The sequence below is a fragment of the Equus caballus genome, chromosome 5 (assembly GCF_041296265.1).
Source record: "Equus caballus isolate H_3958 breed thoroughbred chromosome 5, TB-T2T, whole genome shotgun sequence".
NCBI classification, from domain to species: domain Eukaryota; kingdom Metazoa; phylum Chordata; class Mammalia; order Perissodactyla; family Equidae; genus Equus; species Equus caballus.
The window spans coordinates 48,151,842-48,166,364 of NC_091688.1; positions in this window are offsets into that span (position 1 = coordinate 48,151,842).

Sequence of the window (14,523 nt, forward strand, 5' to 3'; positions counted from 1 at the left end):
ACAACGTGCAGGCTTCTTTCCAAAGGGCGAGTTGGGCCCCAAAGCATCTTGCTTCCAGCTCTTTGGGAAGCTAAGAAACAACTCGCTCTGCACAGTGCTCTTACAGCCTACCGGGAAGATCTCTTACAAAGGCCTGTGAAATGCAGTTTCTTTGCAGGCCTGATCTGGCTGAAGTAGAACTTCTGCTCTGGGTGTGCTACATTGCCCTAGAGCTGAAAGGCACAACGTGCAGGCTTTTTTCCAAAGGGCGTGTTGGGCCCCAAAGCATCTTGCTTTCAGCTCTTTGGGAAGCTAAGAAACAACTCGCTGTGCACAGTGCTCTTACAACCTACCGGGAACAACTCTTACATGGCCTGTGAAATGCAGTTTCTTTGCAGGCCTGATCTGGCTGAAGTAGAACTTCTGCTCTGGCTGTGCTACATGGCCCTAGAGCTGAAAGGCACAACGTGCAGGCTTCTTTCAAAAGGGCGAGTTGGGCCACAAAGCATCTTGCTTCCAGCTCTTTATGAAGCTAAGAAACAACACGCTCTGCACAGTGCTCTTACAGCCTACCGGGAACATCTCTTACAAAGGCCTGTGAAACGCAGTTTCTTTGCAGGCCTCATCAGGCTGAAGTAGAACTTCTGCTCTGGGTGTGCTACACGGCCCTAGAGCTGAAAGGCACAACGTGCAGGCTTCTTTCCAAAGGGCGAGTTGGGCCCTAAAGGATCTTGCTTCCAGCTCTTTGGGAAGCTAAGAAACAACTCGCTCTGCACAGTAATCTTACAGCCTACCGGGAACATCTCTTACAAAGGCCTGTGAAACGCAGTTTCTTTGCAGGCCTGATCTGGCTGAAGTAGAACTTCTGCTCTGCGTGTGCTAGACAGCCCTAGAGCTTAAAGGCACAACGTGCAGGCTTCTTTCCAAAGGGCGAGTTGGTCCCTAAAGCATCTTGCTTCCAGCTCTTTGGGAAGCTAAGAAACAACTCGCTCTGCACAGTGCTCTTACTGCCTACCGGGAATATCTCTTACAAAGCCCTGTGAAACGCAGTTTCTTTGCAGGCCTGTTCTGGCTGAAGTAGAACTTCTCCTCTGCTTGTGCTAGGTTGCCCTAGAGCTCAAAGGCACAACGTGCAGGCTTCTTTCCAAAGGGCGAGTTGGGCCACAAAGCATCTTGCTTCCAGCTCTTTGGGAAGCTAAGAAACAACTCGCTCTGCACAGTGCTCTTACAGCCTAGCGGTAACATCGCGTACAAAGGCCTGTGAAACGCAGTTTCTTTGCAGGCCTGATCTGGCTGAAGTAGAACTTCTGCTCTGGGTGTGCTACATTGCCCCAGAGAAGAAAGGCACAACGTGCAGGCTTCTTTCCAAAGGGCGAGTTGGGCCCCAAAGCATCTTGCTTCCAGCTCTTTGGGAAGCTAAGAAACAACTCACTCTGCACAGTGCTCTTACAGCCTACCGGGAACATCGCTTACAAAGGCCTGTGAAACGCAGTTTCTTTGCAGGCCTGATCTGGCTGAAGTAGAACTTCTGCTCTGCGTGTGCTACACAGCCCTAGAGCTGAAAGGCACAACGTGCAGGCTTCTTTCCAAAGGGCGAGTTGGGCCCCAAAGCATCTTGCTTCCAGCTCTTTGGGAAGCTAAGAAACAACTCGCTCTGCACAGTGCTCTTAAAGCCTACCGGGAACATCTCTTACAAAGGCCTGTGAAACGCAGTTTCTTTGCAGGCCTGATCTGGCTGAAGTAGAACTTCTGCTCTGGGTGTGCTACATTGCCCTAGAGCGGAAAGGCACAACGTGCAGGATTCTTTCCAAAGGGAGAGTTGGGCCCCAAAGCATCTTGCTTCCAGCTCTTTGGGAAGCTAAGAAACAACTCGCTCTGCACAGTGCTCTTACAGCCTACCGGGAACATCGCTTACAAAGGCCTGTGAAACGCAGTTTCTTTGCAGGCCTGATCTGGATGAAGTAGAACTTCTGCTCTGCGTGTGCTACATTGCCCTAGAGCTGAAAGGCACAACGTGCAGGCTTGTATCCAAAGGGCGAGTTGGGCCATAAAGCATCTTGCTTCCAGCTCCTTGGGAAGCTAAGAAACAACTCGCTCTGCACAGTGCTCTTACAGCCTACCGGGAACATCTGTTACAAAGGCCTGTGAAACGCAGTTTCTTTGCAGGCCTGATCTGGCTGAAGTAGAACTTCTGCTCTTGGTGTGCTACACGGCCCTAGAGCTGAAAGGCACAGCGTGCAGGCTTCTTTCCAAAGGGCGAGTTGGGCCAAAAAGCATCTTGCTTCCAGCTCTTTGGGAAGCTAAGAAACAACTTGCTCTGCACAGTGCTCTTACAGCCTACCGGGAACATCTCTTACAAAGGCCTGTGAAACGGAGTTTCTTTGCAGTCCTGATCTGGCTGAAGTAGTACTTCTGCTCTTGGTGTGCTACACTGAGCTAGAGCTGAAAGGCACAACGTGCAGGCTTCTTTCCAAAGGTCGAGTTGGGCCCCAAAGCATCTTGCTTCCAGCTCTTTGGGAAGCTAAGAAACAACTCGCTCTGCACAGTGCTCTTACAGCCTACAGGTACATCACTTACAAAGGCCTGTGAAAAGCAGTTTCCTTGCAGGCCTGATCTGGCTGAAGTAGAACTTCAGCTCTGCGTGTGCTACATTGCCCTAGGGATGAAAGGCACAACGTGCAGGCTTCTTTCCAAAGGGCGAGTTGGGCCCCAAAGCATCTTGCTTCCAGCTCTTTGGGAAGCTAAGAAACAACTCGCTCTGCGCAGTGCTCTTACAGACTACCGGAACATCATTTACAAAGGCATTTGAAAAGCAGATTCCTTGCAGGCCTGATTTGGCTGAAGTAGAACTTCTGCTTTGATTGTGCTACATTGCCCTAGAGCTGAAAGGCACAACGTGCAGGCTTCTTTCCAAAGGGCGAGTTGGGCCCCAAAGCATCTTGCTTCCAGCTCTTTGGGAAGCTAAGAAACAACTCGCTCTGCACAGTGCTCTTACAGCCTACCGGGAACATCGCTTACAATGGCCTGTGAAACACAGTTTCTTTGCAGGCCTGATCTGGCTGAAGTAGAACGTCTGCTCTGGGTGTGCTATATTGCCCTAGAGCGGAAAGGCACAACGTGCAGGCTTCTTTCAAAAGGGCGAGTTGGGCCACAAAGCATCTTGCTTCCAGCTCTTTATGAAGCTAAGAAACAACACGCTCTGCACAGTGCTCTTACAGCCTACCGGGAACATCTCTTACAAAGGCCTGTGAAACGCAGTTTCTTTGCAGGCCTCATCAGGCTGAAGTAGAACTTCTGCTCTGGGTGTGCTACACGGCCCTAGAGCTGAAAGGCACAACGTGCAGGCTTCTTTCCAAAGGGCGAGTTGGGCCCTAAAGGATCTTGCCTCCAGCTCTTTGGGAAGCTAAGAAACAACTCGCTCTGCACAGTAATCTTACAGCCTACCGGGAACATCTCTTACAAAGGCCTGTGAAACGCAGTTTCTTTGCAGGCCTGATCTGGCTGAAGTAGAACTTCTGCTCTGCGTGTGCTAGACAGCCCTAGAGCTTAAAGGCACAACGTGCAGGCTTCTTTCCAAAGGGCGAGTTGGGCCCCAAAGCATCTTGCTTCCAGCTCTTTGGGAAGCTAAGAAACAACTCGCTCTGCACAGTGCTCTAACTGCCTACCGGGAACATCTCTTACAAAGCCCTGTGAAACGCAGTTTCTTTGCAAGCCTGTTCTGGCTGAAGTAGAACTTCTCCTCTGCTTGTGCTAGGTTGCCCTAGAGCTCAAAGGCACAACGTGCAGGCTTCTTTCCAAAGGGCGAGTTGGGCCCCAAAGCATCTTGCTTCCAGCTCTTTGGGAAGCTAAGAAACAACTCGCTCTGCACAGTGCTCTTACAGCCTAGCGGTAACATCGCTTACAAAGGCCTGTGAAACGCAGTTTCTTTGCAGGCCTGATCTGGCTGAAGTAGAACTTCTGCTCTGGGTGTGCTACATTGCCCCAGAGCAGAAAGGCACAACGTGCAGTATTCTTTCCAAAGGGAGAGTTGGGCCCCAAAGCATCTTGCTTCCAGCTCTTTGGGAAGCTAAGAAACAACTCGCTCTGCACAGTGCTCTTACAGCCTACCGGGAACATCGCTTACAAAGGCCTGTGAAACGCAGTTTCTTTGCAGGCCTGATCTGGCTGAAGTAGAACTTCTGCTCTGCGTGTGCTACACAGCCCTAGAGCTGAAAGGCACAACGTGCAGGCTTCTTTCCAAAGGGCGAGTTGGGCCCCAAAGCATCTTGCTTCCAGCTCTTTGGGAAGCTAAGAATCAACTCGCTCTGCACAGTGCTCTTACAGCCTACCGGGAACATCTCTTACAAAGGCCTGTGAAACGCAGTTTCTTTGCAGGCCTGATCTGGCTGAAGTAGAACTTCTGCTCTGGGTGTGCTACATTGCCCTAGAGCGGAAAGGCACAACGTGCAGGATTCTTTCCAAAGGGAGAGTTGGGCCCCAAAGCATCTTGCTTCCAGCTCTTTGGGAAGCTAAGAAACAACTCGCTCTGCACAGTGCTCTTACAGCCTACCGGGAACATCGCTTACAAAGGCCTGTGAAACGCAGTTTCTTTGCAGGCCTGATCTGGATGAAGTAGAACTTTTGCTCTGCGTGTGCTACATTGCCCTAGAGCTGAAAGGCACAACGTGCAGGCTTGTATCCAAAGGGCGAGTTGGGCCCCAAAGCATCTTGCTTCCAGCTCCTTGGGAAGCTAAGAAACAACTCGCTCTGCACAGTGCTCTTACAGCCTACCGGGAACATCTGTTACAAAGGCCTGTGAAACGCAGTTTCTTTGCAGGCCTGATCTGGCTGAAGTAGAACTTCTGCTCTTGGTGTGCTACACGGCCCTAGAGCTGAAAGGCACAGCGTGCAGGCTTCTTTCCAAAGGGCGAGTTGGGCCAAAAAGCATCTTGCTTCCAGCTCTTTGGGAAGCTAAGAAACAACTTGCTCTGCACAGTGCTCTTACAGCCTACCAGGAACATCTCTTACAAAGGCCTGTGAAATGCAGTTTCCTTGCAGTCCTGATCTGGCTGAAGTAGTACTTCTGCTCTTGGTGTGCTACACTGAGCTAGAGCTGAAAGGCACAACGTGCAGGCTTCTTTCCAAAGGTCGAGTTGGGCCCCAAAGCATCTTGCTTCCAGCTCTTTGGGAAGCTAAGAAACAACTCGCTCTGCACAGTGCTCTTACAGCCTACCGGTACATCACTTACAAAGGCCTGTGAAAAGCAGTTTCCTTGCAGGCCTGATCTGGCTGAAGTAGAACTTCAGCTCTGCGTGTGCTACATTGCCCTAGGGCTGAAAGGCACAACGTGCAGGCTTCTTTCCAAAGGGCGAGTTGGGCTCCAAAGCATCTTGCTTCCAGCTCTTTGGGAAGCTAAGAAACAACTCGCTCTGCGCAGTGCTCTTACAGACTACCGGAACATCATTTACAAAGGCATTTGGAAAGCAGATTCCTTGCAGGCCTGATTTGGCTGAAGTAGAACTTCTGCTTTGCTTGTGCTACATTGCCCTAGAGCTGAAAGGCACAACGTGCAGGCTTCTTTCCAAAGGGCGAGTTGGGCCCCAAAGCATCTTGCTTCCAGCTCTTTGGGAAGCTAAGAAACAACTCGCTCTGCACAGTGCTCTTACAGCCTACCGGGAACATCTCTTACAAAGGCCTGTGAAACGCAGTTTCTTTGCAGGCCTGATCTGGCTGAAGTAGAACTTCTGCTCTGCGTGTGCTAGACAGCCCTAGAGCTTAAAGGCACAACGTGCAGGCTTCTTTCCAAAGGGCGAGTTGGGCCCCAAAGCATCTCGCTTCCAGCTCTTTGGGAAGCTAAGAAACAACTCGCTCTGCACAGTGCTCTTACTGCCTACCGGGAACATCTCTTACAAAGCCCTGTGAAACGCAGTTTCTTTGCAGGCCTGTTCTGGCTGAAGTAGAACTTCTCCTCTGCTTGTGCTAGGTTGCCCTAGAGCTCAAATGCACAACGTGCAGGCTTCTTTCCAAAGGGCGAGTTGGGCCACAAAGCATCTTGCTTCCAGCTCTTTGGGAAGCTAAGAAACAACTCGCTCTGCACAGTGCTCTTACAGCCTAGCGGTAACATCGCTTACAAAGGCCTGTGAAACGCAGTTTCTTTGCAGGCCTGATCTGGCTGAAGTAGAACTGCTGCTCTGGGTGTGCTACATTACCCCAGAGCAGAAAGGCACAACGTGCAGGCTTCTTTCCAAAGGGCGAGTTGGGCCCCAAAGCATCTTGCTTCCAGCTCTTTGGGAAGCTAAGAAACAACTCGCTCTGCACAGTGCTCTTACAGCCTACCGGGAACATCGTTTACAAAGGCCTGTGAAACGCAGTTTCTTTGCAGGCCTGATCTGGCTGAAGTAGAACTTCTGCTCTGCGTGTGCTACACAGCCCTAGAGCTTAAAGGCACAACGTGCAGGCTTCTTTCCAAAGGGCGAGTTGGGCCCCAAAGCATCTTGCTTCCAGCTCTTTGGGAAGCTAAGAAACAACTCGCTCTGCACAGTGCTCTTACAGCCTACCGGGAACATCTCTTACAAAGGCCTGTGAAACGCAGTTTCTTTGCAGGCCTGATCTGGCTGAAGTAGAACTTCTGCTCTGGGTGTGCTACATTGCCCTAGAGCGGAAAGGCACAACGTGCAGGATTCTTTCCAAAGGGAGAGTTGGGCCCCAAAGCATCTTGCTTCCAGCTCTTTGGGAAGCTAAGAAACAACTCGCTCTGCACAGTGCTCTTACAGCCTACCGGTACATCACTTACAAAGGCCTGTGAAAAGCAGTTTCCTTGCAGGCCTGATCTGGCTGAAGTAGAACTTCAGCTCTGCGTGTGCTACATTGCCCTAGGGATGAAAGGCACAACGTGCAGGCTTCTTTCCAAAGGCCGAGTTGGGCTCCAAAGCATCTTGCTTCCAGCTCTTTGGGAAGCTAAGAAACAACTCGCTCTGCGCAGTGCTCTTACAGACTACCGGAACATCATTTACAAAGGCATTTGAAAAGCAGATTCCTTGCAGGCCTGATCTGGCTGAAGTAGAACTTCTGCTTTGCTTGTGCTACATTGCCCTAGAGCTGAAAGGCACAACGTGCAGGCTTCTTTCCAAAGGGCGAGTTGGGCCCCAAAGCATCTTGCTTCCAGCTCTTTGGGAAGCTAAGAAACAACTCGCTCTGCACAGTGCTCTTACAGCCTACCGGGAACATCGCTTACAATGGCCTGTGAAACACAGTTTCTTTGCAGGCCTGATCTGGCTGAAGTAGAACGTCTGCTCTGGGTGTGCTATATTGCCCTAGAGCGGAAAGGCACAACGTGCAGGCTTCTTTCAAAAGGGCGAGTTGGGCCACAAAGCATCTTGCTTCCAGCTCTTTATGAAGCTAAGAAACAACACGCTCTGCACAGTGCTCTTACAGCCTACCGGGAACATCTCTTACAAAGGCCTGTGAAACGCAGTTTCTTTGCAGGCCTCATCAGGCTGAAGTAGAACTTCTGCTCTGGGTGTGCTACACGGCCCTAGAGCTGAAAGGCACAACGTGCAGGCTTCTTTCCAAAGGGCGAGTTGGGCCCTAAAGGATCTTGCTTCCAGCTCTTTGGGAAGCTAAGAAACAACTCGCTCTGCACAGTAATCTTACAGCCTACCGGGAACATCTCTTACAAAGGCCTGTGAAACGCAGTTTCTTTGCAGGCCTGATCTGGCTGAAGTAGAACTTCTGCTCTGCGTGTGCTAGACAGCCCTAGAGCTTAAAGGCACAACGTGCAGGCTTCTTTCCAAAGGGCGAGTTGGGCCCCAAAGCATCTTGCTTCCAGCTCTTTGGGAAGCTAAGAAACAACTCGCTCTGCACAGTGCTCTTACTGCCTACCGGGAACATCTCTTACAAAGCCCTGTGAAACGCAGTTTCTTTGCAAGCCTGTTCTGGCTGAAGTAGAACTTCTCCTCTGCTTGTGCTAGGTTGCCCTAGAGCTCAAAGGCACAACGTGCAGGCTTCTTTCCAAAGGGCGAGTTGGGCCCCAAAGCATCTTGCTTCCAGCTCTTTGGGAAGCTAAGAAACAACTCGCTCCGCACAGTGCTCTTACAGCCTAGCGGTAAGATCGCTTACAAAGGCCTGTGAAACGCAGTTTCTTTGCAGGCCTGATCTGGCTGAAGTAGAACTTCTGCTCTGGGTGTGCTACATTGCCCCAGAGCAGAAAGGCACAACGTGCAGTATTCTTTCCAAAGGGAGAGTTGGGCCCCAAAGCATCTTGCTTCCAGCTCTTTGGGAAGCTAAGAAACAACTCGCTCTGCACAGTGCTCTTACAGCCTACCGGGAACATCGCTTACAAAGGCCTGTGAAACGCAGTTTCTTTGCAGGCCTGATCTGGCTGAAGTAGAACTTCTGCTCTGCGTGTGCTACACAGCCCTAGAGCTGAAAGGCACAACGTGCAGGCTTCTTTCCAAAGGGCGAGTTGGGCCCCAAAGCATCTTGCTTCCAGCTCTTTGGGAAGCTAAGAATCAACTCGCTCTGCACAGTGCTCTTACAGCCTACCGGGAACATCTCTTACAAAGGCCTGTGAAACGCAGTTTCTTTGCAGGCCTGATCTGGCTGAAGTAGAACTTCTGCTCTGGGTGTGCTACATTGCCCTAGAGCGGAAAGGCACAACGTGCAGGATTCTTTCCAAAGGGAGAGTTGGGCCCCAAAGAATCTTGCTTCCAGCTCTTTGGGAAGCTAAGAAACAACTCGCTCTGCACAGTGCTCTTACAGCCTACCGGGAACATCGCTTACAAAGGCCTGTGAAACGCAGTTTCTTTGCAGGCCTGATCTGGATGAAGTAGAACTTTTGCTCTGCGTGTGCTACATTGCCCTAGAGCTGAAAGGCACAACGTGCAGGCTTGTATCCAAAGGGCGAGTTGGGCCCCAAAGCATCTTGCTTCCAGCTCCTTGGGAAGCTAAGAAACAACTCGCTCTGCACAGTGCTCTTACAGCCTACCGGGAACATCTGTTACAAAGGCCTGTGAAACGCAGTTTCTTTGCAGGCCTGATCTGGCTGAAGTAGAACTTCTGCTCTTGGTGTGCTACACGGCCCTAGAGCTGAAAGGCACAGCGTGCAGGCTTCTTTCCAAAGGGCGAGTTGGGCCAAAAAGCATCTTGCTTCCAGCTCTTTGGGAAGCTAAGAAACAACTTGCTCTGCACAGTGCTCTTACAGCCTACCAGGAACATCTCTTACAAAGGCCTGTGAAATGCAGTTTCTTTGCAGTCCTGATCTGGCTGAAGTAGTACTTCTGCTCTGGGTGTGCTACACTGAGCTAGAGCTGAAAGGCACAACGTGCAGGCTTCTTTCCAAAGGGCGAGTTGGGCCCCAAAGCATCTTGATTCCAGCTCTTTGGGAAGCTAAGAAACAACTCGCTCTGCACAGTGCTCTTACAACCTACCGGTACATCACTTACAAAGGCCTGTGAAAAGCCGTTTCCTTGCAGGCCTGATCTGGCTGAAGTAGAACTTCTGCTCTGTGTGTGCTACATTGCCCTATGGCTGAAAGGCACAACGTGCAGGCTTCTTTCCAAAGGGAGAGTTGGGCCCCAAAGCATCTTGCTTCCAGCTCTTTGTGAAGCTAAGAAACAACTCGCTCTGCACAGTGCTCTTACAGCCTACCGGGAACATCTCTTACAAAGGCCTGTGAAATGCAGTTTCTTTGCAGGCCTGATCTGGCTGAAGTAGAACTTCTGCTCTGGGTGTGCTACATGGCCCTAGAGCTGAAAGGCACAACGTGCAGGCTTTTTTAAAAAGGGCGTGTTGGGCCCCAAAGCATCTTGCTTCCAGCTCTTTGGGACGCTAAGAAACAACTCGCTCTGCACAGTGCTCTTACAGCCTACCGGGAACATCTCTTACAAAGGCCTGTGAAATGCAGTTTCTTTGCAGGCCTGATCTGGCTGAAGTAGATCTTCTGCTCTGGCTGTGCTACATGGCCCTAGAGCTGAAAGGCACAACGTGCAGGCTTCTTTCAAAAGGGCGAGTTGGGCCACAAAGCATCTTGCTTCCAGCTCTTTATGAAGCTAAGAAACAACTCGCTCTGCACAGTGCTCTTACAGCCTACCGGGAACATCTCTTACAAAGGCCTGTGAAACGCAGTTTCTTTGCAGGCCTGATCTGGTTGAAGTAGAACTTCTGCTCTGGGTGTGCTAAATGGCCCTAGAGCTGAAAGGCACAACGTGCAGACTTTTTTACAAGGGCGTGTTGGGCCCCAAAGCATCTTGCTTCCAGCTCTTTGGGACGCTAAGAAACAACTCGCTCTGCACAGTGCTCTTACAGCCTACCGGGAACATCTCTTACAAAGGCCTGTGAAATGCAGTTTCTTTGCAGGCCTGATCTGGCTGAAGTAGAACTTCTGCTCTGGCTGTGCTACACGGCCCTAGAGCTGAAAGGCACAACGTGCAGGCTTCTTTCCAAAGGGCGAGTTGGGCCCCAAAGCATCTTGCTTCCAGCTCTTTGGGAAGCTAAGAAACAACTCGCTCTGCACAGTGCTCTTACAGCCTACCGGGAACATCTCTTACAAAGCCCTGTGAAACGCAGTTTCTTTGCAGGCCTGTTCTGGCTGAAGTAGAACTTCTCCTCTGCTTGTGCTAGGTTGCCCTAGAGCTCAAAAGCACAACGTGCAGGCTTCTTTCCAAAGGGCGAGTTGGGCCCCAAAGCATCTTGCTTCCAGCTCTTTGGGAAGCTAAGAAACAACTCGCTCTGCACAGTGCTCTTACAGCCTACCGGGAACATCTCTTACAAAGGCCTGTGAAACGCAGTTTCTTTGCAGGCCTGATCTGGCTGAAGTAGAACTTCTGCTCTGGGTGTGCTACATGGCCCTAGAGCTGAAAGGCACAACGTGCAGGCTTTTTTCCAAAGGGCGTGTTGGGCCCCAAAGCATCTTGCTTCCAGCTCTTTGGGAAGCTAAGAAACAACTCGCTCTGCACAGTAATCTTACAGCCTACCGGGAACATCTCTTACAAAGGCCTGTGAAACGCAGTTTCTTTGCAGGCCTGATCTGGCTGAAGTAGAACTTCTGCTCTGCGTGTGCTAGACAGCCCTAGAGCTTAAAGGCACAACGTGCAGGCTTCTTTCCAAAGGGCGAGTTGGGCCCCAAAGCATCTTGCTTCCAGCTCTTTGGGAAGCTAAGAAACAACTCGCTCTGCACAGTGCTCTTACAGCCTACCGGGAACATCTCTTACAAAGCCCTGTGAAACGCAGTTTCTTTGCAGGCCTGTTCTGGCTGAAGTAGAACTTCTCCTCTGCATGTGCTAGGTTGCCCTAGAGCTCAAAGGCACAACGTGCAGGCTTCTTTCCAAAGGGCGAGTTGGGCCCCAAAGCATCTTGCTTCCAGCTCTTTGGGAAGCTAAGAAACAACTCGCTCTGCACAGTGCTCTTACAGCCTAGCGGTAACATCGCTTACAAAGGCCTGTGAAACGCAGTTTCTTTGCAGGCCTGATCTGGCTGAAGTAGAACTTCTGCTCTGGGTGTGCTACATTGCCCCAGAGCAGAAAGGCACAACGTGCAGGCTTCTTTCCAAAGGGCGTGTTGGGCCCCAAAGCATCTTGCTTCCAGCTCTTTGGGAAGCTAAGAAACAACTCGCTCTGCACAGTGCTCTTACAGCCTACCGGGAACATCTCTTACAAAGCCCTGTGAAACGCAGTTTCTTTGGAGGCCTGATCTGGCTGAAGTAGATCTTCTGCTCTGGGTGTGCTACATTGCCCTAGAGCTGAAAGGCACGACGGTCAGGCTTCTTTCCAAAGGGCGAGTTGGGCCCCAAAGCATCTTGCTTCCAGCTCTTTGGGAAGCTAAGAAACAACTCGGTCTGCACAGTGCTCTTACAGCCTACCGGAACATCACTTACAAAGGCCTGTGAAAAGCAGTTTCCTTGCAGTCCTGATCTGGCTGAAGTAGAACTTCTGCTCTGCGTGTGCTACATTGCCCTAGGGCTGAAAGGCACAACGTGCAGGCTTCTTTCCAAAGGGCGAGTTGGGCCCCAAAGCATCTTTCTTCCAGCTCTTTGGGAAGCTAAGAAACAACTCGCTCTGCACAGTGCTCTTACAGCCTACCGGGAACATCGCTTACAAAGGCCTGTGAAACGCAGTTTCTTTGCAGGCCTGATCTGGCTGAAGTAGAACTTCTGCTCTGGGTGTGCTACATTGCCCTAGAGCGGAAAGGCACAACGTGCAGGCTTCTTTCAAAAGGGCGAGTTGGGCCACAAAGCATCTTGCTTCCAGCTCTTTGGGAAGCTAAGAAACAACTCGCTCTGCACAGTGCTCTTACAGCCTACCGGGAACATCTCTTACAAAGCCCTGTGAAACGCAGTTTCTTTGCAGGCCTGTTCTGGCTGAAGTAGAACTTCTCCTCTGCTTGTGCTAGGTTGCCCTAGAGCTCAAAAGCACAACGTGCAGGCTTCTTTCCAAAGGGCGAGTTGGGCCCCAAAGCATCTTGCTTCCAGCTCTTTGGGAAGCTAAGAAACAACTCGCTCTGCACAGTGCTCTTACAGCCTACCGGGAACATCTCTTACAAAGGCCTGTGAAACGCAGTTTCTTTGCAGGCCTGATCTGGCTGAAGTAGAACTTCTGCTCTGGGTGTGCTACATGGCCCTAGAGCTGAAAGGCACAACGTGCAGGCTTTTTTCCAAAGGGCGTGTTGGGCCCCAAAGCATCTTGCTTCCAGCTCTTTGGGAAGCTAAGAAACAACTCGCTCTGCACAGTAATCTTACAGCCTACCGGGAACATCTCTTACAAAGGCCTGTGAAACGCAGTTTCTTTGCAGGCCTGATCTGGCTGAAGTAGAACTTCTGCTCTGCGTGTGCTAGACAGCCCTAGAGCTTAAAGGCACAACGTGCAGGCTTCTTTCCAAAGGGCGAGTTGGGCCCCAAAGCATCTTGCTTCCAGCTCTTTGGGAAGCTAAGAAACAACTCGCTCTGCACAGTGCTCTTACAGCCTACCGGGAACATCTCTTACAAAGCCCTGTGAAACGCAGTTTCTTTGCAGGCCTGTTCTGGCTGAAGTAGAACTTCTCCTCTGCATGTGCTAGGTTGCCCTAGAGCTCAAAGGCACAACGTGCAGGCTTCTTTCCAAAGGGCGAGTTGGGCCCCAAAGCATCTTGCTTCCAGCTCTTTGGGAAGCTAAGAAACAACTCGCTCTGCACAGTGCTCTTACAGCCTAGCGGTAACATCGCTTACAAAGGCCTGTGAAACGCAGTTTCTTTGCAGGCCTGATCTGGCTGAAGTAGAACTTCTGCTCTGGGTGTGCTACATTGCCCCAGAGCAGAAAGGCACAACGTGCAGGCTTCTTTCCAAAGGGCGTGTTGGGCCCCAAAGCATCTTGCTTCCAGCTCTTTGGGAAGCTAAGAAACAACTCGCTCTGCACAGTGCTCTTACAGCCTACCGGGAACATCTCTTACAAAGCCCTGTGAAACGCAGTTTCTTTGGAGGCCTGATCTGGCTGAAGTAGATCTTCTGCTCTGGGTGTGCTACATTGCCCTAGAGCTGAAAGGCACGACGTGCAGGCTTCTTTCAAAAGGGCGAGTTGGGCCACAAAGCATCTTGCTTCCAGCTCTTTGGGAAGCTAAGAAACAACTCGCTCTGCACAGTGCTCTTACAGCCTACCGGGAACATCTCTTACAAAGCCCTGTGAAACGCAGTTTCTTTGCAGGCCTCATCAGGCTGAAGTAGAACTTCTGCTCTGGGTGTGCTACACGGCCCTAGAGCTGAAAGGCACAACGTGCAGGCTTCTTTCCAAAGGGCGTGTTGGGCCATAAAGCATCTTTCTTCCAGCTCTTTGGGAAGCTAAGAAACAACTCGCTCTGCACAGTGCTCTTACAGCCTACCGGGAACATCTCTTACAATGCCTGTGAAATGCAGTTTCTTTGCAGGCCTGATCTGGCTGAAGTAGAACTTCTGCTCTGGCTGTGCTACATGGCCCTAGAGCTGAAAGGCACAACGTGCAGGCTTCTTTCAAAAGGGCGAGTTGGGCCACAAAGCATCTTGCTTCCAGCTCTTTATGAAGCTAAGAAACAACACGCTCTGCACAGTGCTCTTACAGCCTACCGGGAACATCTCTTACAAAGGCCTGTGAAACGCAGTTTCTTTGCAGGCCTCATCAGGCTGAAGTAGAACTTCTGCTCTGGGTGTGCTACACGGCCCTAGAGCTGAAAGGCACAACGTGCAGGCTTCTTTCCAAAGGGCGAGTTGGGCCCTAAAGCATCTTGCTTCCAGCTCTTTGGGAAGCTAAGAAACAACTCGCTCTGCACAGTAATCTTACAGCCTACCGGGAACATCTCTTTCAAAGGCCTGTGAAACGCAGTTTCTTTGCAGGCCTGATCTGGCTGAAGTAGAACTTCTGCTCTGCGTGTGCTACACAGCCCTAGAGCTGAAAGGCACAACGTGCAGGCTTCTTTCCAAAGGGCGTGTTGGGCCCCAAAGCATCTTGCTTCCAGCTCTTTGGGAAGCTAAGAAACAACTCGCTCTGCACAGTGCTCTTACAGCCTACCGGGAACATCTCTTACAAAGCCCTGTGAAACGCAGTTTCTTTGGAGGCCTGATCTGGC